General features: G+C 41.2%; 1 protein-coding gene across 6 annotated transcripts in view; it reads right to left on the bottom strand.

The window, feature by feature from the left end:
* Positions 1-24,800, bottom strand: part of sulf2a (sulfatase 2a) — a 52,421-nt gene extending 27,621 nt beyond the window's left edge. For 3 of the 6 annotated variants that reach the window (XM_037975471.1, XM_037975472.1, XM_017430603.3), the window contains exons 1-3: positions 16,354-16,448; positions 8,956-9,085; positions 1,609-1,677 (exon numbers count right to left, since the gene is read on the bottom strand). The gene's annotated coding sequence lies outside the window, so the exon portion shown is untranslated. Of the gene's footprint in view, positions 1-1,608; positions 1,678-8,955; positions 9,099-16,353; positions 16,449-24,715 lie in introns of those variants that run through there. The other 3 variants (XM_025009205.2, XM_025009206.2, XM_017430602.3) reach the window with 3 other exon arrangements.
* Between the last annotated feature and the right edge of the window lie 147 nt (positions 24,801-24,947).

Here is a 24,947-nt window from a genome sequence, read left to right as displayed (position 1 = left end):
GTGTGCACCCGGCAGAAAGAATCAATTAGGCCCAGCTCACGACAGAGCACTTTAATATTTGACTTTTAATCAGCGGGCAGAAAGCAGGATGGAGCGTGGACGCAGGCCAGCAGTTTTCATTTTGCTGATGTGGAAAAAGCAGGTCAGGAAAATGCTTCAGGAACCCCACAGTGTATATCACACACCCCAAATGAAGACCTGATGGAAGAGAAATTGCTGCCTACGGTAGGTGAGTTCCCCAAAGGTGTTAAAAGAAAATAAACCTTTGTCACTCACAGGATAATGAAAGCATCTTACGCAACAAAGTGCAAGGAACAGAGGAGGGATGTCATGTTACTGTGCTCAGAAACAATATGGCTCTGAACAAAGGACAGTGGGTTTGAGAGGCAAAAACTGAACTGACAAGGTCTTCATTCAGTGGATGAACTACATCTTTGAAGAGTTTCTAAAAAAGACTGTTTTTTATCCATCACTGCTGAAGGCCCCGTCTGCCAAGAAGGAGCGAGAAAGAGAGAGGTGAATGCTGTCCTCACACTGAGGGTTTTGAAGTGGAGATCAGCCCTCAAAGAGAATAACTTACCAAAGCCACATCATTCACCTGTTTTTTTCTCTCACTAGTGTCACGGAGACGACAAGAAAAATCAGAGTTCATCTTCCTCAAATATTCTGTCATTAAAAGTTTCACGGTTGAGCAGATTTCGCTGCAAAACAAACTTTTTTTTCCAGAGTTGATCTAAATGCAGAGGAATAAAGTTTGCCATCCTGATGATGTTCAGGTGCTAATGAGTCAGCTCTGCACAGCTGCACACTAACTCTGCCCACATGTGCTGAGAGCTGCTTCTTCTGCTGCTGCCCAGCTGTTCACACTCTCACCACAGCAAATGTTACAGGAGATCGGTAACACCGCAGTGCCTCCAGCTATTCAACCGCAGCTTCTTTTGTTCACACTTGAAGCTAGTTTATAGCCCATCTCCACGGTCTGCGTCTTTTGTTTCACTCTGTTGTATTTTTTTTAACTTCCATTTGATCTTCTGGCCAGACAGAGGGTATCTTAAGCACCCACAGGCCTTTTTTTTTATCATGACCACTATATCTGCAAACAACAAACCCCAATTTCCCATTGATGAGCTAATTGGCGCAAAGATAAAGCTAGTTAATAAGATGGGCAACACCGAAGCAGCGTGATGCACGGGTCTTCTTCAGAGGTGATGAATCCATTCTGCTGCAGTAAACAAAGTGTTTGACAATAACTGGAAGTGCAGCACACCGTTCTATATTTCCTCTGGGACCTGTAAAATCCACGGCAGCAGCAACAATAATCACAACCTGACAAACTTCTGCTTAGATGGAGGAATTATCTCCATGGAGGTTTGAAAACAAATAAACATACCATTCCTCCAGAAAGATAATTTTCACAATTAAGTTGTGATTCCGTAATCTGGTTTTAGCAATGAAACATGAACACATGCACTGCACGCATGGTCAAACCTACATGAGTAAATATTTATAAAGAAATAAGACATATAAATACAAAATGCACATCTGGACAAGGGAGAAATGAAAGAGAAGAGCTCACAGAAACTGTGAGTAGGTGGTGAACAGCCTTACCTTCTCTTCTAAACAAGCTGCTCGTGGTGTTCTCCTCCCCCACAGAAACCAGCCTCACACTGCCAAGTTCTGTAAGAAAACAAAAAGTGAATGAATTTTTGGCAGATATGACGCTTCAATTCAGGAGCCAAAACAAAGCCAGACTGTTACATTTTGTTGCACTCCGTTTTGTTTAAATTGAATCTTTAATTATAGATAATGTTTACGTCCTTGTTCACCCTGCTTTCTCTCTGTCCTGCCTAACGGATGATCCAGGTGTCACTCCCTGTCACCACTAGAAATAGACGGATTATTCAGCTGATGTCGGCCACTTTAAAAAAGTTGGCAGCTGGCCATGCCCGTGCATCAATTACCAAGTAGGAACATGAAGATGCAGCGGCTGCAAACAGCTTACAGCAGCCCACAATTTAGTTTTTTGAAGTGAAAATGCTCTTCTGTACATTACTTTTAAATGTACAAGTTCTTCTGAAGCTTGTTAAAGGTTGTACATTTATTTAGGTTAAACAATATTAATATATTGTAATAAATGAAAAATACATATTGACCAGAAAACAAACAAACAGACAAAAAAACAACAGTGTTGTATATCAACCATCGGCGTCATCTGCATCGGCCACAAAAAAACTAATTGGTTGACCTCTCGTCAGAACCCCTGACCTGCACCATGACGACCCGCCTGTTTAAAACCCCAGCAGGGTCACAAACTGCAGGGTAGAGAGATAAACAGTCACTCATGTAGTGTTTTTCCCAGTGATGCTCAGATTAGATACAATTCATGTCTGACTAATATCAAAATGCCCGAGGAAGCAGGAAATAGTTCAGGAGAAACTTTAATTAAACCTGTGTCAAAAATTGGGGAAAAATGATCTAAGGTTTTAAATATTTCAGGAAGCTGAACTCTGCATTTTCCTTCTCGTCTGAGAGGAACTAGCACAAGCATAAAGGTAAGTGACGTGTGCCTCTCCCCCTTCAGGAAATCATCTGTAATGAAAACAGGTTTGTGTTTGTAATACTATGTAAAAGCTGCTCACTTTCAGTCAGCCTGACGATCCTGCTTCAAACTGGGTGTCAGAGGCAGCTGAGGTGCAGAAAAATAGCTGCTGTCACCCAGCTGTTTCCATCAAGCTGCCATCTCACTATCTCAGTGTCTGCAAGTGCCTCTAGTTGTGATCTTGTAAGCTATGAGGCCTCTTGTTCTGCGCCTGCCTGTGAAGACACCATGACAAGATTGGAGCCGTCTCATCCCTGTTCAAATTGGACAGGTGTCAGTGTCCAGCGTCAGAGCTGAGCCGAACTGATTTTAACATGTCCATAACACACCAGTAAGGCACACACATCAATGCTAAGAGGACTAAAGAATGTTACAAGCCTGCAGTGAACTCCCCCGCCAAGACATGTGTATGACCCCAGCTGCTCTCTGCCTGTGCCGGCACTGCCAGCCACTCATGGGCGTCAAGACGAGGTGAGTCTAAACAACTGTCCCTGTCCATCTGTCCATCTGAGGCAATAAAAGAGCCACACACCTCCGTCATCGCTATCTTTGGAGCTCATAGTAGATAACTTCATAAATAACTGACATTTAAAGCCAAGGACACGTGAGGAGCAGGTACATCAGTTGTGACAACAAGACAAAACAGCCGAGACGTGATTTATTTTGACAGGATTTTATGTGGCCAAAAATGACACTCGCTCGCTCGCGGCATTCAGCAGACACAGCAGGCTGCAAATTACAAAAAAACGCCTCACTTTCTTTTTCTCCCGATAAAATAAAGGAGTGACAGATTTAATATAAATAAGCGGGGGGGGGGCTGGAACAGGCTCCGGGTGACAGGCACTGTGACGAGCGTAGAGACTGAAAGAAAATGCGACACCTGGCCTTGTCCTTGATGTGAATAAGAGGATGATAGATCAAAAAGTGACAGAGCAGAAAGATGGTTATTACCCTGGCAAAAAGCAGGAAAAAAAGGACGAGTAGAAAGTGACTATTTTTAGTGGTAGAATAAAAATACACCAGGGCTTCACTTGATATTCTGTTCCACAAGAAACATTACATTTTTGCAATAATTCCTTGTTCATTACAGCAAACTGGAAAAAATATTCAATATCTCAAGCAAAATGAGAAAATGCACACATTTCTATAAAAGTGAGTCAGTCCATGTTTTGACTCAGATGAACTGGAATGACTTTTCTGTTCAAGTTGATCTTGATGTAGTTTGATCAAAAGAGTGAGTAAGCAGCAGCCCGAGGCCGTTCCTTTTACTGGGTGAATTTTTCAAGTTGGAGAGAAAGCAGATTGATTTCAGTGGGCTCTGCTTCTATTGATCCTTCATCCTCAGCGCCATCTCTTCACCAATTAAGAGTTCACTAAGCCATAACTCTTAATTAATACCAGCTTACTGCCAAAATCTCTGCTGTATTTACTGCTCCGTCTCTGCTGGGTTTTTGATTTTCTTTTGTCCAGTGCTCCTCTGCGCCGTTCGTACTAAGCAAACAATAAGATGGGATCGATCTGGATTTGTGACAAAGTGGATTTGAGGTATGTTCAGGTAAAGCATTAAAAAAAGAATAACAATTACATGGCACAAATCATTGTACTTGACTGAGAATCAGCTGTTTACCCCGCAGCCAGATTTTTTTAGGGATTAGAACGAATGGAGATAAAGCTAGAAGTAGAAATCGAGGATGTGTCGGGGTGTCGGGCGAGGAAGATCAAAAGATTTGTTAGATGAGAATTAGATCAAACACAGTCAGAGCTGTGTGGACACACAGATGAGGAGTGTGTAAGAGTGAAAGTGGTTGTTAGGAGAGGAATGGTAATCCAAGCATAAGAGTTCCCCAACTCTGGACCTGTTTAACTTCAGGGTGAAGAGCTCGTGCACCTCTACATCTTTCACTAGAGCTGTGGACATGTCAATCTTATGAGCTGCCCACATTCAGGGTGCAGCAAGAACAAACCATTCACAGTCACAGGTCAGTTTTGCCTCAGTGTTTTCTCCTTTAAAGCCATAATACCACTGCATTGGTACAGTGAGAAAATCCAATTTCAGAGATCTGTAATACCACAAACCTTATTAGACACACCAGTGGCTACTACACCCTAAGGAGGAGGCATGGAAGAGGGGCGACTGGGGTAATACTGCTGCAGTTGTGACGCTGGGATAGAGAGAAGGTGATGAGAACAAAAATGGAGATTAGGTGAAGTCGGAGTGTGAAAAATCAGGAAAATGAAGACAGAAGAGTGCTGGCTCAGCTGTGTTTCCTGTAAGTTGCCATGACGAGGTAAAACGTGATGAAATGGATAACAGATCTGGAAGAGGATGATATATTCAGAGTGCCACTCTGTATTTACAACCAGCATTCTTCCTGTTGATAAACCTGCTACCACTATCAAGGACATCCCTTATGCTTTAAATTGACCACAATCTGTTAACCTTTTAATCTTGTGTTTGCTTCAAAAGTCCAAACAGTGCAGGAGTCCTCTGTATGAATTTCACAAGAAAAACAAGTCATTTACATTTGATTTGGGTTGGAGTGTCCTACTATCATCACCAAGTCATTTAATTGTGACTTTAATGGGCCATTTAGTTTGCTGCTATCTGAGTACTCTCATCGATTGTTTGCCTAAATTCAGGAGAGTGGGGTGTGTCTGTTTGTTTTGCCCTAATGGACACCATTTCAGCATGCAACTCAGTCAAAAGCAGGCAGCAGAGGAGATGCAAACATGAAAGACAGAAACAGATGCAGAAATAAAAGGAAGATGCAAATAAAATCATTATAAGTCTTCACCAATCATAAGTCAGTTACTCAGGCAGAAAAGGAAATGACAGTTATGAAGGAAATAATTACACCAGGCATGATAATGAAAAAAAAAATGTTGAAAAGAATAGCATTAAACTTGACTTGAATTTTGTCCATATTCAGAAATCTCTTCATCACCGCTCTTAGCAGCACAGTTAATTCTGTCATAAATTATTCACAGCTGTAAGAAAACTGTGACAAATGGCCACAGATAAAGCCAGGATCTAAACGCTGATTAAAGGAGGACTTTGGTCAAAAAGTTCAACGCAAAAATTTCAAGGTACAGCGGGCTTTTAGCAACATTTTGAGTAAGGGCCTCAAGCCCCCCATCTCTCCTGAGACAGATAGGGCAGTGAAGCCCGCACTCTGTGGCCAGCAGGGTATAATTACATTTCCCCATGGGGCACCACCGCCGCACCAGCTCAGCCATATAGAGGAAAGAGATTGAAATCTGATTGCACTCGCAGACAGCAGTCAAATGGCTGTCCACACATCAACGGTACACGTACACACTGAGCACACTGATCGGACTCTGGCACAAAGGCAGAGGACAAAAACACATGCAGAATCACATACAAATAAATGTCATTTGGCCCGACCAGCTGCTCACTGAGTTGCACTCTCTGCACGTTTCACAGAGCGGTGTTTGTCAAAAAGCCCGTCAGTCTCTCCTGCTTTAGAGCTAAAAGGAGCAGAAAGACAGAGATTTAAATATCCATCTCCTAAAGACTCATCATCACAGGACTTGTTAATAACAGCTCAAACATGCAGATGTACAAGGATTCAGGTGAAAGCTACTTACTGTCAGACTCCAGTAAACATATTTATCGCCTGCCACCAAAAACAAAATGGAGGTAATGTTTTTTTTCCCCATGTCTGTCTGTGTATGTTCATTTGTCTGTCACGTTTGAAAAATAACTCACACTACTGGACATATTTTAATGAAACCCTTGAAGTAATTATTGGATGTACACCCACAACTCACTAGCTTCAACTCACCAAATTCAAGATGGCCGTCACAGCTAATCGACCTTACCAACACAAAAATGGATAACTTCAAATTTACAAATGTTGACGTTTGATGTGGTAGTAGCTTAGAGTCATTAGCCATACATACTTTGAGCAATAACACATCTCCTAAGATTTCCAAATTTCACATTAAATTGCTCATAACATAATTTAGAACTCTACCATGAAGGAGTTTGCATTCCTTCAAGAAATGATAGGATTTTAATCTAAAAAGTCTGTCTTTGACTCGATATTTATGCTGGATTTCTTCTGACTGAAGTCTAAATTAGTATGCTATCTGAATATATATTAGTGCAATTTCTCACCTGCCTCTCCATCATTCATCTTTTAGTTAACGAGATGTTATTCTACAGCTAATGACAGAAATAGATCTACAGGACAGAAAACAGTAGGTAAAATTGGAAAAGTTTTACCAGTAAAATGCCAGACGGTTTAGAACAGTGCCAAACCGGTGCAGTTGGATCATGTACTGAGGCAGGACATTGAACAGGTAGAGAAAAATTGTAGATACCTCTAATTTAAGCTAAATGAAACCTTTATGTGACAATAAAAGGTCATGGTGGCGGTAAAACAAGCAGACATCAGCGCTGCCCGAGCATCCTGCAGGTCTGCAGGGACTGCTGAGAAGTGTCACCTTGGTTGCTGGTATTTGCCACCCCACTGGCCCCCGGGGCTGAGGGAGGAGGTTGCACTGACAACAGGTTTGTCTGCGGCACTTTTGAGTCTGCAGATCGGCGAACATGTTCTCTGCTTTCAACAACAGCTTGAGTCAACAGCCACGGCGTGCAGCATTAGCATACAATACATATTCATGCATGTCTCCCTCCGATTGCATCGACCAGCCCTCCTGCTCATTTTAGGCCATTTTTACGAACAGCATGTCAAGAGCCTCATTTTCACCCGAGGTCCCGCATGGCCTCGTGTGTATTCTCAACACGGCTGCAACAAACATCAACAGGTCTCAAGGTCACCATCCTCCTAGTTTTTGTGTCTCAGAAAAAAATGAACAAAGAGAGAAAAAATGAAAAAAAAAAAAAAAAAAAGTTGAATTGTAAATGGATTTCCGTATAAGTGATATGCATGGGAACAGCGTTTCACAGCGTGTGCGCATTTGTTGCATATCTGCAACTAATTCAGTGCAAGTCAGTAACTGTGATTTTAATACATTTTCCTCAACACTGTCAAGGGTAACCAAGCAATTACAACTGGAGTGTGTGTAGGCAAAAATATGAACATAATGTACATCTGGGAGCAGAGTGCAGCATGCAGTTGCAGTTTCAACATGCCTGGGGACTAGCTTACAGGTAGACTAAGTAGGAGTATCCTCCTTCGGTCCACTGGAAACTCAGTGAGAAAAGAGGCCAGTTGATGTGGGGTTAGAGCTTCCATGAGCGTGTTGTAATAAATAATGAATGCCTAAAGAACAGATCCCCGAAGCTTCGTCACTTTCCATCCATCCCTCCATCTTTGGATTCGTTCATCCATCCACCAAGATTGCTAGAAGCAGCATTCAGGAACGTTCAGCTTTCTCTGTCATAAATATTTTAACTGTTTGGTCAGTCCTCACACAACCCTCCACCCCACTGCTCTTAATCGCCACCGCTTGGTGATGACACAGCCTTTTGACCCATAAAGCTATTGACAAAACACTGATAGTGAGTATATTCACAGGAACCAGCCCTGTGCAGACTTTGGGAGGGTGGGAGCAGCTGCAACTGTTGAAATGGCGACTCATGAATGAACGCTGACTACTGGATACCTAATCGGTCTCTATAAAAAGGTCTCCCTATAGGCAACCAATCCAAAACTGCACAGTTCATGCCTTAGGGAGAAGTTATATTTTTACTTTTCTTCATTTTACTCTAATTTTAAACTTCCAGACTATGAAATAACAAGAAGAATTACAAGGTTAAGTACAAAGCAACGAGGGCTCAATGAATGTTAGATTTTGCACAACACTGCAGAATGTAAAACAGGAGGAAACAGACAACTGAATAAAGTTATAAATATTTTAACAACTAAAAAATGATACTGATTTGCCTAACTGAATAAAGTGGATTCTCACAAACTCATATATACTACCTTTCAACAACAGTATAATATTTATAAAGTATGAACACCACTTGTAACCAAAAACTATCAAAGACACAACACATGTTGACAGTGTCTATCCTATAAAGTACCAACTTTTTCCATCCAATAAACTGCAGCCTGTCAGCTCACTGCTCTGACTCAAAGCCAGATACTCTGGAGCATCCGTTAAATGAGAGGTATGATCTCTCTTAGCCCAATGAGCAGTGCCGTTAGCGGCATGCATAAATCTCAGAGGCGAGCAGAATGGATCAGAGCATTCAAGTGTAAACTAGGGCAAAGCTCCAGCACCATATCTTCTACATACGCTACTCTTCAAGCAAGTCCTGCGAAGGAACAAGCTACTGCTTGCAGGGGGGGGGGATACACATGCTGCCTTCTGTCATGCATTCCAAACGGACAATAATGCACAGATACAAATCCACACACCTGTTTGGCCAGTCTGCCACCATCCAGTCCCGCCTGGTCTGTTCAGATCCGGTCGGCTGTGCTGGCAAAGTCAGGAGCTCGTCTCACCCCCCACACAGCCCGGCGCAGACAGCTCACTGTTATGGATGCACTGACAAGTGAAAGGAGGGAGGCGTGGTTTCACATGAGATAAATAAAAGAGGGAGGGAAAGAGGGAGGAGAGAGGCTCCCTCAATCTACAATTCAATTTTGCCCTCACTCCCTTTTCAGCAGTGTTTTTGTCCCCTACTCTTTTAGCAGATTCTTGCTGTTACTTGAGCACGCCATCTCCTTTTCCACTGCCTCCCTGCATGTTATTAGTCAACGGTTTCCTTTAGTTTTTGCCTTTTTTTCTGTGTTGCTTCCTGTTTTCTTTTTGCCTCCTTGTCACATTTTCCTCTGCCTCTTCCTCTCTTTAGGCTCTCATTCATGACCAAACATGCAGAAGTGTGTGTGAGAGTGCATATGTGTGCGCAGACACCGAACCAGGGCAGCTCTGGCCATCTGTTGGAGCCTGTGAGCTTCACCTATTCACAGTCTCATTAAAGCAGAGGCACACAGAAGGAGTGGGAGAGAAAGGAATGGGAGGGAACAAAGGATCAATCTTAATGCTACCGGGCTGAGGAGGGAAGGCACAGCCTGGCATGCACACACCATCTCTGTCAGGCTGGCACCTCAGGAGAGAGCTGGCATGGACACGCCTGCTCACTGGGTTCAGGCAGCACAGGGGATTTGGCTCACAGAGCAGGAGCATGCGGTTAGAGGAAAAGAAAAAGGCACACGGAAATCAATTTATGCTCAGACTCAAAAGTACAAATGGGTAAGTTCACGCACTTGGGCGCGCACACACTCACAAATTCGCAAAAACAATTTCCTTCAGTGACAAAACAAACAGGATCTATCAAGACGGATAATCCTACAAATTTAAACAGACAAGTGGCTGGAGGATGGGACCATTTTAAAAGCTCACACTTCAACAGTCTTTCCAGCAAAGCAGAGCAAAAGACGGCATTTTCTCGCACAGTTTCAGCTCGGCATTTCTCCTGAGTGTCGGTGTCACTTCTTATTCCTGACCAGGAGGTAGAGGTGCGGCGGAGGGTGGCAGAAGGTGGAGACATCCATCTCTGTCTGCAGAAGCTATCCCATGATGAATGCGCCTGTTTATCCCTCTCTGCAGGTTATTTAGATGCAGTCACAGCCAGAAAGATTAGTGATGGGGAACTTCTGCACCTCTTTGCCTCTCCTCCCAACCCATCTAATCAATAATACTCTTATCTATAATCAGCATTTTCAAGAGTTTCTCCGTGGAAATTTGAAAAGTGAGAGATAAAGAGATTAATTGTCCACCTCCTCTCAGCGTTTTCAATTACAATGTCGGCTGTGCATCGTTTGTTTGTCAGCTTGGCACACCAGACTATTCGTGTCACTGCAAAGAGAGGAAACCGTGCTGTTTTAAGAAAATTAAACATTTTGTTTTTCTGGTCATGACTGTTTCACGCTGAGGCAGAACAAAACCATTCAGAGCTAAGGATTGGCATGGCATTTGAGGATAAAGAAAATTAAGCAAAGCCAATTTGCAACCATGAGCCTTTAATAATAATGGATTAAGATTTTCTAATATTCGTGTTAAAGCAGAATTTATAATTCTGGAAAACGGCTCCTTTTTTCCCAATATATGCACAAAATATATAGATATAAAAACCATTTAGCAGCTCTTACATGCTGGACTACAGACAATACCCCAGAGATAGCCATGTTTTTCCGGCGCAGTGCCGACATGCCAACACAGCAGCCCAGTGACACCACTTAAGCACATGGTTTATTCATGCTCTCACTCTCTCTCTCTCACGCACACTCGAAGCTCTATCTTCTTGCTGACTTCTAATTTGGTTTAATGCAGATCAACAGATGCATTGTTCATCAAATCAGTGCATGAACAGAGAAACTTTCCTTATGGAACTTTCAAACTCACTAGATTCAATGAACAGAGAGGGGAAAAAAATAAATAAAACACACTGATAAAAGATACAAAAACACACACAAAAAAGCAAGATGCTGAGAAAACCAAATATCTACATGCTGACAGAAGAAAATATCCATGCTTTAAAGTCACAGGTAGGGTCCGGACCTTGGGGAACACATTTTGCTTTTCAGTTTTCTGCTTCGTTGAATACAAAGTGGCAAAGGCCTTGTGAACAGCTCTTGCATGATAATGCCAGGGCAGGTGCATGAATAAAAATGACAGATTTTTTTTCCTGATAGTGGAGAAAGAGAGCTACAGTCTATCACGCTGAGATTTTGTCCTTGGGTGGAAGTACATTGTTACAAATGAATTTGTTCCTATTCTGCACCGTGTGCCAGGCTGATAAAAATACCCCTGTCAGCTGGCTGCTTGAAGAGGGGAGGACTCGGTGCAAATGAGGCAGACCACCTCAATGTGTCTTCTTTTCACCATCTCTTCATTTTTGAGAGTTTTGCTCCTATTATTTTTGCGCTATGGGTCAGCTGGTTCAAGGCTGAGTTCTCTTCAGCAACACCATCATGCAGGCACATATCCCCTGCAGCCCGCCCTCTGTTCATTCTGTGAATCCCTGGTTGAATGTGTATGTCACCATGACTACGTTGCGATGAAAAACAGAGCTGGAGAAAAAAAAACGAGGGGGAGAAACAGAGGAGAAGACCCTGAAGCTAACAATGTAAGGACTCAAGGACACAGGACTGACAGATCTAAAGATGGGAGAAGTCCTCGAACTAAAAAACACGTCTCCTGAAAAACAGCAGTGGGCTTACAGCAGGTCTCCGTCTAAACTCTGAAGACACTGCTTCAGGCAGACAGCTGCATTACACCCATCTGTGCATCTTACTAAGCTAACATAGGCTTAAACACACAATAAATCTCAGTGACTGTTTTTGAAAAATGCCCAAACACACAAAACAGACACTAATCAGAGGACTAAACGGATATCTAGAGGACATCTTTCTGGACTAATTACAATGCAGCTGAACTGTTGTTGCCTATTTTATTACATCCCAACAGTAATACCCAGCACGCGTCTTTCTACCACGTCTAATGTATTCTCGTCTAATTTATTTCATCACTGCTGTCATTATCATATCACACTGTCCCACTGAAAATTTAAATAGTTCATGAGTGTGTTATGAGCACCCATTGTTTTCCAGCAGTGGGCTTCATATCCTGAGCTGATGTCATCATTTATTCATGAATGTCCCACAACTTTGAATGGTGCAATTAGAAGAACAGAGGCTTCACCAAAGATCCCTCTGTGAAGATTTCCAATTCAATTGTTAAGCTTTTTTTTTTTTTTTTTTTTGTCATTGTAAGTCGGAATAAAAAATAAAAATGTTTCTGTTTAAAAGCTCTGCAATAAATGATGAAATACAACAAAACAACTGTGTCTTTGTCTTTCTTTTACTACAACCTTTAGATTTGCTATCGGGTTTCAAAGTTCTTGCACAAATCTGGAAATGACACCAGGAACAACAACCACACTAATATGCAAACAGGTAAAGCTAAAACCATATGTGAAAGACATATATCAGGTATATCAGCAGCATATCCATACACTACAATTGATCAGTGCTTCACATTTTATCATTGCACACTTTCTGATCATCCTGGTTTTACTCAGATTAATTACATTTTACTATAATGTTGAACTGTTAAATCTGACTTTATATAAAGAATACACAGAGCTCATCCTTTTCTCTCCAAATGGGCATTTTGCACTTTTCACTTCCAGCTCGGTTCCTCTAACAGAGACCTGGGTTCTCTCTTCGGACTGCACTCTTCTGGACAGAGATCTCTGAGGTTGTTCCTGGGATCTGTTGGAGCCACTCTTCCAGTTTTAGGGGTCACAGCACCGAGTGCTCCGATGACCACTGGCACCACTGAGGACTTGACTTTCCACAGCTTCTCTGTTTCTCCTTTCAGCCCCTGATGTTTCTCCAGCTTCCCATGTTCCTTCTTATTGATGTTTCAGTCACTTCAGATTGCTACATCTATCACTTAGTGTTCAAAGTTGGGGGAGAAAATGTACCTGTACTCTCTGTAGCTTCCAGTTGCTGAAACTAAAACCTGCGTACTGGAAGGTTGATGAGGAGTGGTGGTACACTATGGATGATAATTTAGATGTACTGCTACTCAGTGACGATGAGTACCAACCCACTTTGAGCACTGCTATCACTGCTGCCTTCTTTTGTGTTTTGTCAGCCATCATAATGCCTGGTGGGTTATCCATCACCTGTTTTGTAAGTCTTGATCATCAACGTATACAGTATTATAATACTGGATCCCATACAGGATCCAGGGAGTTGAAGCCAGAAGGAGATCAGTATTTCCAAAGAATGGCCCCAATATGAGTTTTAAGTCCTGTACCCTCCTCGTAAATAAATGGAAAATTGTCCTTATAAAAAAAGTTAAACCACAACTCAGATCATTTTCAGGTGCTGACTCTTGTTGAATAACTCTTTGATTGTCCCTAGGCGTGAGTGAGAGTGAATGGTTGTTTGTCTCATTTGTCTCTATGTGGCCCTGCGATGGACTTGAGACCTGTCCAGGGTGTCCCTTGCCTCTCGCACAGTGACTGCTGGAGATAAGCACCAGCTTCCTGTGACCCTGAATGGAGAAGTGGATAAAGAAAATGGATGGATGGATGGATGGACTCTTCTTGATTCATTTAGTTCTTAACTTGCTGCGGTATGTTCAAATATTCATTTTTCCTAATATGTTTAGATGTCATTAGTCATTTAATTCTTAAAAGAAAGGTCATGTAACGCCATGATTGTGTGCAGGTAAGTATTTAGTACTTAAAGCCCTGAGGACGCGGGTTCCCAAAAGGACAACATGGTAGCTCCCATAAACCAGATCCTACTGGCTTCAATTCCCAACAACAAGAGAAGGAAAGAACACTTGGTCTAGTGTTATGATATATTTTGTCAGTCTGGATCTGGAAGTCCCACAGTATCTTAGCCCTGCCATCCTCCACCACCTTAGGTGGAGTCTACCACTTTGCCTGTGGGACTTCTAGTCCATACTCAGTACAGATGTTCCTGTACACTATTCCAGCCACTTTGTTATGGCGTTCCATGTACGCTTTACCTGCCTGCATCTCACATCCTCCTATTATGGACTGTCTCAGGGGCATCTCTGCACAGCCTGCATCTTGGGTCCTGCCTGGTATAATAGTCCCTGGCCTTTATTGCTCTTGTGCTGCCATGATTAGTGCCTCTGTGCTGTCCTTCACTCCAGCCCTCTTTAGCCACTGGTAGGATTTGCTGATGTCAGCCACTTCCTCAATCTGTTGGTGATACATGCCGTGCAGGGGCTTATCTTTCCATGATGGTTCCTCTTTCTCCTCTTCTACATTGGGTTTCTGCTGCCTGAGACATTCCCCGAACAGATCAGATCAACACTGATGGCTTTCTTCCTGATGTACTCTAGGATCTTGGTTGTTTCTTCCTCTGCCTCCCTCATTTTTCTTAGCGTATAGTGTCAAGGTGCTGGAGCACTGGTGTATTGGATGACTGGCAGGATGTAAGTGGTGATAACTTGGACTTTGTTCTTACATTTCAGCGGGTTCTTCATGACCTACCTTACTCTGTGTTCTTTATTGTGAGTGTATACAATCATTCCTTGTTTTAACAAAAACTACTACACAGTGTTGTTTGCACTCTTTTTGTAAAACAGTATGTTGTCAAGAGTACATAAACAAGTATTAGAACATTATAATTACTTAAATTGGGACATCCTGGCAGGCTAACAGAACGAGCCCATGCTGTGTGATCATTAGCCAGTAGGGGGAGGTGAACACAGTCTAGGTGGAATAAAAAACCCTAAAGCATTACTTAAAGGTGGTAAAACAACTACGCATTCAAATTTCCTTGTTCTCTACTGAAATGGTAATGTTTCCCATTTCAATATGCCTCCACATGCTCTGAATTATGTCTTCTAAATACAGAATTTTGTGTTTGGAGTAGTGCTTTGTTTTATTGTCAACAAATATTTAGTTACGTGCTGAGAAAATCTCTTCCTGGCGCATATGTAACACTTACATAAGAATTAAACTGGCCTGAATAGAATAAAACCATCTTTTTCTTTTCTTTCTTTTTCTTAAAGATGAGCAACATAAATGATCACTCATCAAACATGAAAAGTTTATCCAATTTGACAGTTTGACAGCTGACAATAAAGGTTATTTTGGCAAAGAGAAATTGAAAGGTAATTGGATCTGTCACAGAAACAAACACTCACCCACAGAGGTACACACTCACTAACACACTGTTCCCATCTGTCCATGTGCTGCAGCATTGCAGAGGTTGTGAAGCTGTTGGCAGACCGTGGGATCTACAGATCAAAGAGCAGCCCCCCCGTCGAGGTCTGAAGTCCCGAGGAACACAAGCCGCTATGGGCAAGAGCCAGCATCACATCCCCAGCTAATTAACTAAAACCCTTTTGACACTATGTTATTTGCATTCCTGATGTACAGCACTCAGAGAAGTATCTGCTGCACATATTAAATGGGTAACGCTTGTTGGTTTGTCTAACAAGGCACCCCAGTGTTTTTAACACAAATACATTTGTAATCACATCATAACAGAGGCTGCACAGTAAAGGTGAATTACTCAAATATGAGTAAATTTCAAATGTAATTACATGAATACATATATATGTGAACCTGCAGGATCTATGCTGCTATTTATTTTAACTCAAATGGGTACATGCTGTGCACCCTTGAGGTTCACCTCTGTGAAGGGCACTGAACTCTCAAGCGTCCTCAAGTGCAGCCGTTCGATCTCAGCTCTCACTAAAAGGAGAGAAAGCAGCGTGAATTATAAATCAAGAGGCTTTAAATGGCTATGTAGATCAGCAAGCAGTCGTGTTTGGTGTCCTCAATAATTAATTGCTTGTTTGCAACGGAGTGGACTTTGCTACTTTTTGCATGGCTTTGTGTATGCAAACAAACACTCCCTGGCATGCAATCAGGAGCTGCCAAGATGAGAGGAGAGCTCCTGCTGTAAAGACTGACATCACAAGGAAAGGTCAACACTACAGGGGAGCTTTTCTTGTAATTTGTGAATGTTTCTATTTTTATACTGTGATGACTAAGACTCCCTGAATGATTATAAAAACTTGCATTTTTTGCTTGACTGCACTTCTCTAATACCTCAGTTGGCTCTGGTTAAAACAGTATGAAGTGCTCAAATGTTTGTATGAGCGCACGTTCAGTGGCTGATAAATACTGGTGCATCTCTCGGTACATGAATCACTTCCTGCCAACAACTCCAACGGCCTGCATCCATACAGCACATCACAGCAGGTTTCTGTGTTTTCTAAAAGATGGACAGATATGTTTTCCTTACCACAGCCCTTTGGTCACTTCTCCATAGGTCTTCTAAAACAGCCAAGTAAGCAGACTACGGGCAAGTGGGAGGATGAAGTAGCTCCCCCCTCTTCCCTGTGAGGAACAAAATGATGAATTGTGTAAAATCTTTTTGGCATTTTAAAAAACCCCACAAAGATTAAGCAAGCAATGCCAGGAAAGAGCTGATGCAGCCAGAGCAGAGGAGGGACCATTAGAGACATGCTCCTGTCGGTCTTTGTGTCCAACTGGGTGACACCTCGGCCCTTAATGAGCTGTCTGAAGTGGAACGGGAGAAATACCACCACAATAAATTACCAGACTCGTCGCTCCTTGTTTGTCTCCACTCAGACATGGCTGAGTAATCTTTCTATCTGAACTCACATCATCCAGAATGAGATTCCGTTGAAGCACAGTCTACAATCTGTGGGGCCATTTGCATAACTACATTTGATGTTCCCAGCCAAACGGGTGGCATGTTTTTTCTGCAGTTAATTAGATTCTGGAATTAGTTTTTTATTAAAAAAGCAAAAGAAAAAAAGGGGGGCGGGGGGAGTCAGGATGGTTCTTTCTCTGCTTGGTTTTCTTTTCCATTTTGGAAGTGACAAGATAAAATTGTGTATGAGGGTAATTGCATGGCAGTGTTGGAATTAGAGCTGGAGAGAGAATGTATTTTTGCTGTTAGGACTTAATACTCTATCCCAGCTTCAGTCTATTTAGCATGCTCGGTGTGGAGTGCTCACTCTGACATGGCAAACCTCATTAAGATAGAGCAAACTAATTCACTTCAGGAGGAGAGCTAATTCTTCATATCTGTCTTTTCTTGTTGAGATATAAAGACAAACTAAAATTGGGTGTTAAGGGTATACGAAGCTGAATGTAGAGCTCTTGCTCTGCTCTTAGTCTAACATATTTACTTTAGATTAAAGAGTCAAGGGAGAGGACAAAATCGAAAGCTAACTTTGAAGCGGTTCTGACAAAATTAGAGAAAAAGCTGAGTGTTCACAAGGCAAGCCCCCCTATGGACAAAATGTCAAGAGATTGAAGCACGAGATCAGTTCACATGCAGAATGAGCACAAGAGAAGGGAGTAGAGGAGAGGACAGAGAAAAATGGAGGGAATGCAAAGAAAAAGAGGGACAAAGCTTGACCTGCAGTGAGCAGACATCCATTAAACCTAGCACTCAGCATGGAATACAACATTCACCTAACAGCCAAATGCCACGGCAATTAATCACGGCTTGAAAGCCAACTGTATCAATATTCTTTGTAACACACATACAATCCTAAAAATAAAGATATTCTTTCCTAAAATTTACAATATGTGGATATAGCATAGTGACTTGTCTCTAAACTTGTTATTTCTCTCTGTCAAACTAGAACGCACACAGAGAAATGGAAGGAATACATCATTTACAGAGTCTCTGAGCACCGCCTGCAGATGGCACATATTTTACTCTGCAGGGAGTTGCAAATTTCTTTTGAATAACCAAGGTCTAATTGACAGAAAAAGAATGTGCTGTCACTTTGCTGGTGCGACTGTCATTAACACATTTTTCATTTTGTAACATGCGCCGAGGCATTATTGTTTTGTTGGCCCCAATCCCTCCCCAGTGTAGTGAATATGTTTTAAAATGGTTGTGAGCAGAATGTTGTTAGCTACACAACACTCCCCGAGGGGAACAAAACACAAGAACAATTGGCTCATTAGAAGCAGAAAGACTTCAAACTGCAGGATGGCTGGAACACAGTCAGAGGAGAGACACAAAGTCAGCAAAAGAAGAGCAGATGGATAGGTAGCAGGGACGTGAGAGGAGACAAAGACACCGACAGAGGAGAAACAACTTTGTATTCAACCCTCAGTGTGATTTGTATGCACATTAAAAATTTACTGTTGAGATGATATGAGTTACTAAGACTGAACATAAAGGAGACTGCTGAGGGAAGGGGTACACATATTTAGATTATAGTAATCCAATAGTGAGTATTATCAACAATATTTAACATATTTAGTCTTATAAAAAGTAAACTGAGTAGTAATGATTGCTTACAACATCAAACATTTACTCAAATCTCTATAACAATAGACAAAATTTGCTCAAAGGACAGAATTTTTAACAGTGTAGGGCTGACCTTTGGTTTAATATGTTTCTGGTAATTATGATGGTTTCATTTTTTAAATTATTATTTCTGCTGTCATACAAAAAGTAACCAGTCCAAATCACAAATTATACACAACCAAAGTCAGTCCAAAATTGGTTCAGATTCTAATCCACTGAATCAGAACCTGTTTTGGACTGACAATAAAACATTTCCTACGCTGTTTATCTTTCGGGGGGTGTTAGATAATGTTCCCCCTTTTGTTTCCGATTGAGTCTTGGTTGAGACTTCATCTGTGCATCACTGTAGAAAATGTTAAAAATGATCAATGCTGAGTCACATAATGAAATAAATTTGACATAAAAAAAAACTATGATGAGAATTTTAGGTTAGACACATGAATACTTGAAGGGAAGCACTAAAAGCAGTGTTTTGTTAGAGACAGGGACTGTTTTACTTTCACTTGAACATGATAAAATTAATTCAGCAGTTAACACATCTGCTGCTGACTTTTGCTCCAACTGTGAAACGACCTCACAGAAAACATAACAATGGCACTGAGCTAAGATATAAGGAAGGAAAAGTATATCCAACACTGGGCCTTTGTGTTTCAGAGCTTCTTGTATCCTTTACTGAACAAAACAACCAGAGGGCCTTGGTGGGTGGCTCAGCAGCAGGATTTCTTGCTGCTGTGTGTCAGTGTTTGAGTCGGGCCTGATCACATAAATCAAATGCTGCCCTGCATTTATTAATAATTCACCTTTTTGTGGGCAGAATGGAATGACCTTGTGTGGACCCTGGACCATGTGTTGATTATCACTGTTCTATATCATAAAGTGTGTCTCTATACTCTATTTTAGACATTTTCGAAGCATAATAATTGAAAAAGAACATTATAATTTAAACATTAAAATATTTTGTCTTATTATGAAAGGAAGCAGCAATGCAGAATGAAGTCCCCCATCATAAGATGTTGCTGTGACATCATCTTTGAGTATGGCTCTGGTTTAGAGCATCCACCCACCAATCTTTAGCTGATTCTGAGACACCTTTCTTGGACGGCATCCTTACCAGATGTGCAGCCCACCTCAACTGCCTCCTTTTGATGGAGAGAAGCAGCAACTTCACTCTTGCCTCCGCAGGAATAGCTCAACTCCTTACTCTATCCTTAAGGTTCAGCCACTCAGAAGAGAAAACTCATTCTTTGTCATTACCCAAAGCTCATGACCATAGGTGAGACTTGGAACTTAGATCAATTGTTAAATTGATGGCTTTGCCTTTTAACTTTGCTCCCCATGCCTGATCAGTGCTAAATCTGAATCCCTACAGATACCCAATCCCAAACCATCTATCAATTCCTGTTTCTGTTCAACTCCCACTTGTGGACAAAAACCTAAGAAGCCTGAAGTCCTCCACTCGGGGCAGTGACTTGTTCCCAAACCAGAGTTGATAATAAACCCTTTTCTGGTTGAGGCCTCAGACTTGGAAGTGCTGATTATCATCCTGGATGCTTCACACTTTGCTCCAGTGCCTAGTGAGGTCCCAGCTTAATGTGGCCACTAATCTGCAACAAGCAGCAATGCAGAATGAAGCCCTCCAAGTTAGAGATCCTCCACCCTTCAGCTGTGCCTAGAAATTCTATTCATAAAAGCTATTCAGTGACAAAGAGCTCTGCTATCATAATCCAACACTTACTGAAAACAAGTCTGACTTATTACCAGCAATGAAGACCAAACTCTCCCTTTGTTGTATGGGAACCAAAACACCATAACACCCCCCCCCCCGTATTGTTCCTCTTGGTTTAGGGCTATATACGTCCCAGCAATGTGTCTTTGAGCCCGCATGTACAATACCAGTACCCTAAGATGAAAAACCACCTGCTTTTATAATGCACTTTTCTATTCTTACCACAAAGTGATTCACACTGCTTTTTTTTTTTTTGACATACACATTCAAGCACCGCTTTCTTCACGGCTGCTTTCCTTTTCTCTTCTGTTGTGTGGCCGATTTTGAGGTTCCGCATTTTCTCAGAGAACATTCCAGCTCGTAGACCGGAGGAGCAGGGATCAAACCAGCTCTGCTTTCTGAGGCGACAATGTTACTCAGACTTAAAATGTTCTTTTTTAAAAAGTTCAGTTAGTTACACAACGTGGTATCATCTAAGATAAATGCAAATTACATTCAAGTTTTGAATTTGGATTGTTCTTGGTCACTGCACATACGTCTTAAAACTGAGAACAAAATAAAAAGAGCAATAATTTCATTTTATCTTATGATGCATACATCAACATATAATTTGTTTTTAAAGAAATAAAAAATGGTTTGATCTTTATTTTACCATAAGGGACCCACATAGAACATCCACTTGAAAAATATATGTATATTTTGAGCCAGTGTTTTATTACTTTGGGCAAAGAAGAAACACTTCTTCACTTTTTATCAAATAAATAATAAATTCAGTGTTAGTACATCAGAGTCGTGTTAACTCTGTCACCAGCATACTGAAGACTGAAGGAGATTTGCTGCCTTTTAGTGACTCAACCACACAATCTGTGGCTTCTTGGAAACTTATAATCGATAACATCTAATAAACAATCTTTTTCCTTGCTGCTGTCCCCATATTTGTGTTTTCTGTGTCCTTCCTAATGACTAATAACAATATTTTTACTTATAGATTTAAGTGTCACAGAATGGTCGAATAGTGGGGCAGATATTGGATGAAAACACTCCAAAGATCTCCTCCAACATCCTAATCTGTCCAGTGGTTCACGAGATATTTTGCTGACCTAAGGCAACATACAAACACACACGATAACAACATTATGGCAATAAAGGGGTAATATGAAGCTGTGAGTGTGAACAAAGTTTCATAAAGGCTATACATGACAATAAATGTGTCCTAAAAACAAATAAAACACATCACTTCTTTAAGCCAGCAGTCTTTAGAAGTACTGCTACACTGACTGTGAGCTTTAAGGCTGAACAAACTTTTGTCCCATTCATCTCAGTATAGTCAGTTTAAACAGAAAGTCCTCAATATCAAACATAATAAACTATTTTTAAAACTGTCACAAGGTACAGAGGTCAATAAACTTGCTTTGAGAATAATATGTTAAAAACAGCTTATACTAAGTAAAACACTTTAGATATTACTACACACTTCAGTTTGTAACAGAGTGATTTTACACTCCTACTGCAATTTAAGAGTCTGAAATTCTCTTCCAGCATCTGCACCAAATTATCTAAAGCCCTTAATTTGTGTGTGGATGATTTCAACATCTTGACTTTTTTTCTTCTGTGGATGAGACCTCTTTAGGCTTAGCGTATTTTATGTAGTATTTGCCAAAAGATGTTTATATAAAGTAAGGTAGTATAATTCATTAGGTGAATGACCTTTCTGGGACAACCACACAGAGACTCCATTATCCCAAATGCACCAAATAACTGGCTGAGCCCAATTGGACTCGTGTGTTTGTGTGTTTGTGTGTGTGGATGTGCCTCTTGGAGAAAAACAGAGAGACAGACGGGATGAGAGACACTCTGGGAGTATTTTATCACAACCACCAGCCTGTCTCCCTCCACGGCTGGGGCAGACAGGAGGAGAAGTGGCTCCTAAGGTCTCTAGTGTTTTGTTCAAACATTTGAGTTAAATTTTCCAGGACAAATCATCTATAATTCATTCACTTTATTGAGTCTCCAACCATCACTCACAATCTATGGGTGTCCAATTTAAAGACGTGGAGTCACATGAAAGTATTCACTTGGATTACACAAATCTGAAAAAAAAGGTTAATCTGAATCCTTTATTTGTCAGTATAACAAACTGCATACACAAAGCTTGAACAGTAAGTAAACAGGTAGCCCCTGATGACAGCTAATGCTTCTTTGTCCCGGTTTTGTTTCATTTCTGCTTTTTGTAACAAAGTAATTAAAAGGCTTATGTAGATTCCAAGAGTCTTAAACGTGCCCTTGGTTGAAACTATGGTTGGATTATGAAGCAACAGGCCCGTGGGTGCAGACATGAGGGCTCACACACCCAGACTGAAAGAGACAGAAAACAATCAAAAATTATGTGTCTGGGTCGTGTCTCCAGCTGTGAGTCTTTCAAAGGCATGGGATTGGTATACAACTCTCTACGATCACTTTCAGTCTCATTTCAGTCATTTTCTAGGGTTTGTTTTTATGTAATTTTTTTCATCCTGTTTCTTTCATCTTATGGTCTTGTATTGTTGATGCATTTTTTTCTTTTTGTTCCATTTAGCCTCAGTCCTTATTTATTTCTGTGTATTTTGCTTCTCATTTTATTGATTTTCTTAAATGAGCCCATTTGCATCCTTGCTGGACCTAATTTCTTTCAGTCCTTGCTTGAAAATTGAATGAATGTCTGCCTGCTTAAGATAATTATCACCTGCCACCAAGAGCAGAAAGTGGACAATAACATTTTTTTTACATCTGTGTGTGTGTGTTTGTTCACGTTACCACGGGACAGATTTTATATGAAACTCTCAGAAAGTCATCACTGCATATCCCTCTACAAGTGTATAACCCTTTGGAGTGAACCCAGTTCAAGATGGCTACCACAGCCAAATGACTTTAGAAAACACAAACATGGCTGTAATTCAGTCATTTTTTACAGATATTAACCTTAAATTTGGTGTGTTGGTAGCTGAGACTGATTCCAATACTCATTCTGAGTCCTAAGAGGTTTTGATAGATCTTCATTTAAAATGTTGTCATTAGCTATTTGGAGTAAACTGTCTGTTTGTAAAATATCTCTTGAACCACATGATGGATTTTAATGAAGCCTTCAGGAAATGATCACTAGATGTAAATCTACAACCTTTTGGAGTCAACCCAATTCAAGATGGCAGCCACAGCTAAATGATCTCAGAAAACAGAAAAGGATCGCCATGATTCGGATTTACAGAGATAATAACAACACATACTCCAAGTGCTACCCGTTGCACAACTTTCATACTTTAGCATTGACTGCTGAAGTAAAATGTGTTTGGCAGAAATATCTCACAAACCAATTAATGGCTTTTAATGAAACTTTCAGAAAGTACTGATTGGACGTGAGTGTACAATCTTGGAAGTAAATCCAATTTAGGATGGCCATCACATCAAACTGACATTAGCCAACATAAAAAGGTCCTTACCTTACAGATATTCATACATGTCAACCCCTTCGGATGTCTACCTGTGTACGGACCTTCAGAAATCTGTAAAAATTCGCAAAAGATCCGTAGTACTCTCACACAACACAAGCTTTATTTACAACAGCGTAACTAATATGCTGAATGTAGACGTATACAGCTGAAATATACACAGCAGATAGCAGAAATGTCCCACTCTAGTTCGTCCTCTTCTTAGGAGTTCCCATTCTTTTTCACCACACGGCAGCTCTATTGAAAATATCGCCTGAGATTTAGGGATAAATATACAATCAGAAATCAGTTTTTTTATGTGTGTATTTATCGGGCGACGGTGTTTAATGAAAACGAAATCGTTAGACGTCAAATAAATTTGAAGCTGAGTTTTTGAAAAATCCCTAAGACTTTCTCTGTATATCTGTAGTCATGAAAAATGGGGGAAAAAAAGGCTGTATAATTTACAGACAATCTGTAAGAGTTGACGTGAGCTAAGATTAAGAACTTGTAAAATGACATAGGGACAGGAGTGGATACGCTATTCCTTCTTCCTGATCCCTTTTCGAACTCCTTGTTTTGTTTATACAATATTTTGCTGGATGCTTATGTTGTTATTATTGTTTGCTTTGTATCTGCTATATGAACGTATGTACATATACATATATGTATGTTTTTTCCCCCCTGAATGTTCGAAAGAATGAAAGATGTGCCATGGTAGTGGCTGAGAGTCATCCTCAGTGCGTACTCTGCGACATCTCGCGATATCCCACGAGACAACATTAATTTCAAGGATTGACCGGATACAACACCTTCACAGCAACATCAAGCTTGCATGAAGGACGGCGGGCGACATGCATTCCTTCAAGGAATGATAGGCTTTTAAATTGTCGGTATTTGTTTTTTGTAATCCCACGTGGCACGCTTTAAATATGACTTCACCTGTTATAGCTGCGTAAAAACGCCATCTAGATCAATAACTCGTCGGAAACGTGCCGCAAATAAAAGGTTTAGCTTGACATAAGTTAACTAGTCTCACTGTCTTTGGCGGTAAGAGTGGGTTAACGAGCCCTGAAAAGACACGGTGAACTTTCCCCAGGTCGTAAACCGAACTCACCTCAACATGATGTCCTCCACGCGGAGCCGTCATCAAAGCCCTCCGCGGGTGCGGGGATGCTTTGAACCGCAGCGACCTCTTCCGACCACAGAGTTTCCACAGTAGACTGCCTCGTGACAGCCGACGCGGCACAGGTGTAATTAATAAGGTTAATTAAAGCTCGGGACGGCAGGAGCAGCGCAGGTGGAATTAATAAGGTTAATTAATGCGCTGAGCTGAGACCCCTTGTTAA

This window comes from Kryptolebias marmoratus, linkage group LG4 (assembly GCF_001649575.2).
Source record: "Kryptolebias marmoratus isolate JLee-2015 linkage group LG4, ASM164957v2, whole genome shotgun sequence".
NCBI classification, from domain to species: domain Eukaryota; kingdom Metazoa; phylum Chordata; class Actinopteri; order Cyprinodontiformes; family Rivulidae; genus Kryptolebias; species Kryptolebias marmoratus.
Note: the sequence above shows the minus strand (reverse complement) of the source record. Positions and strands in the feature narration are given on the sequence as shown.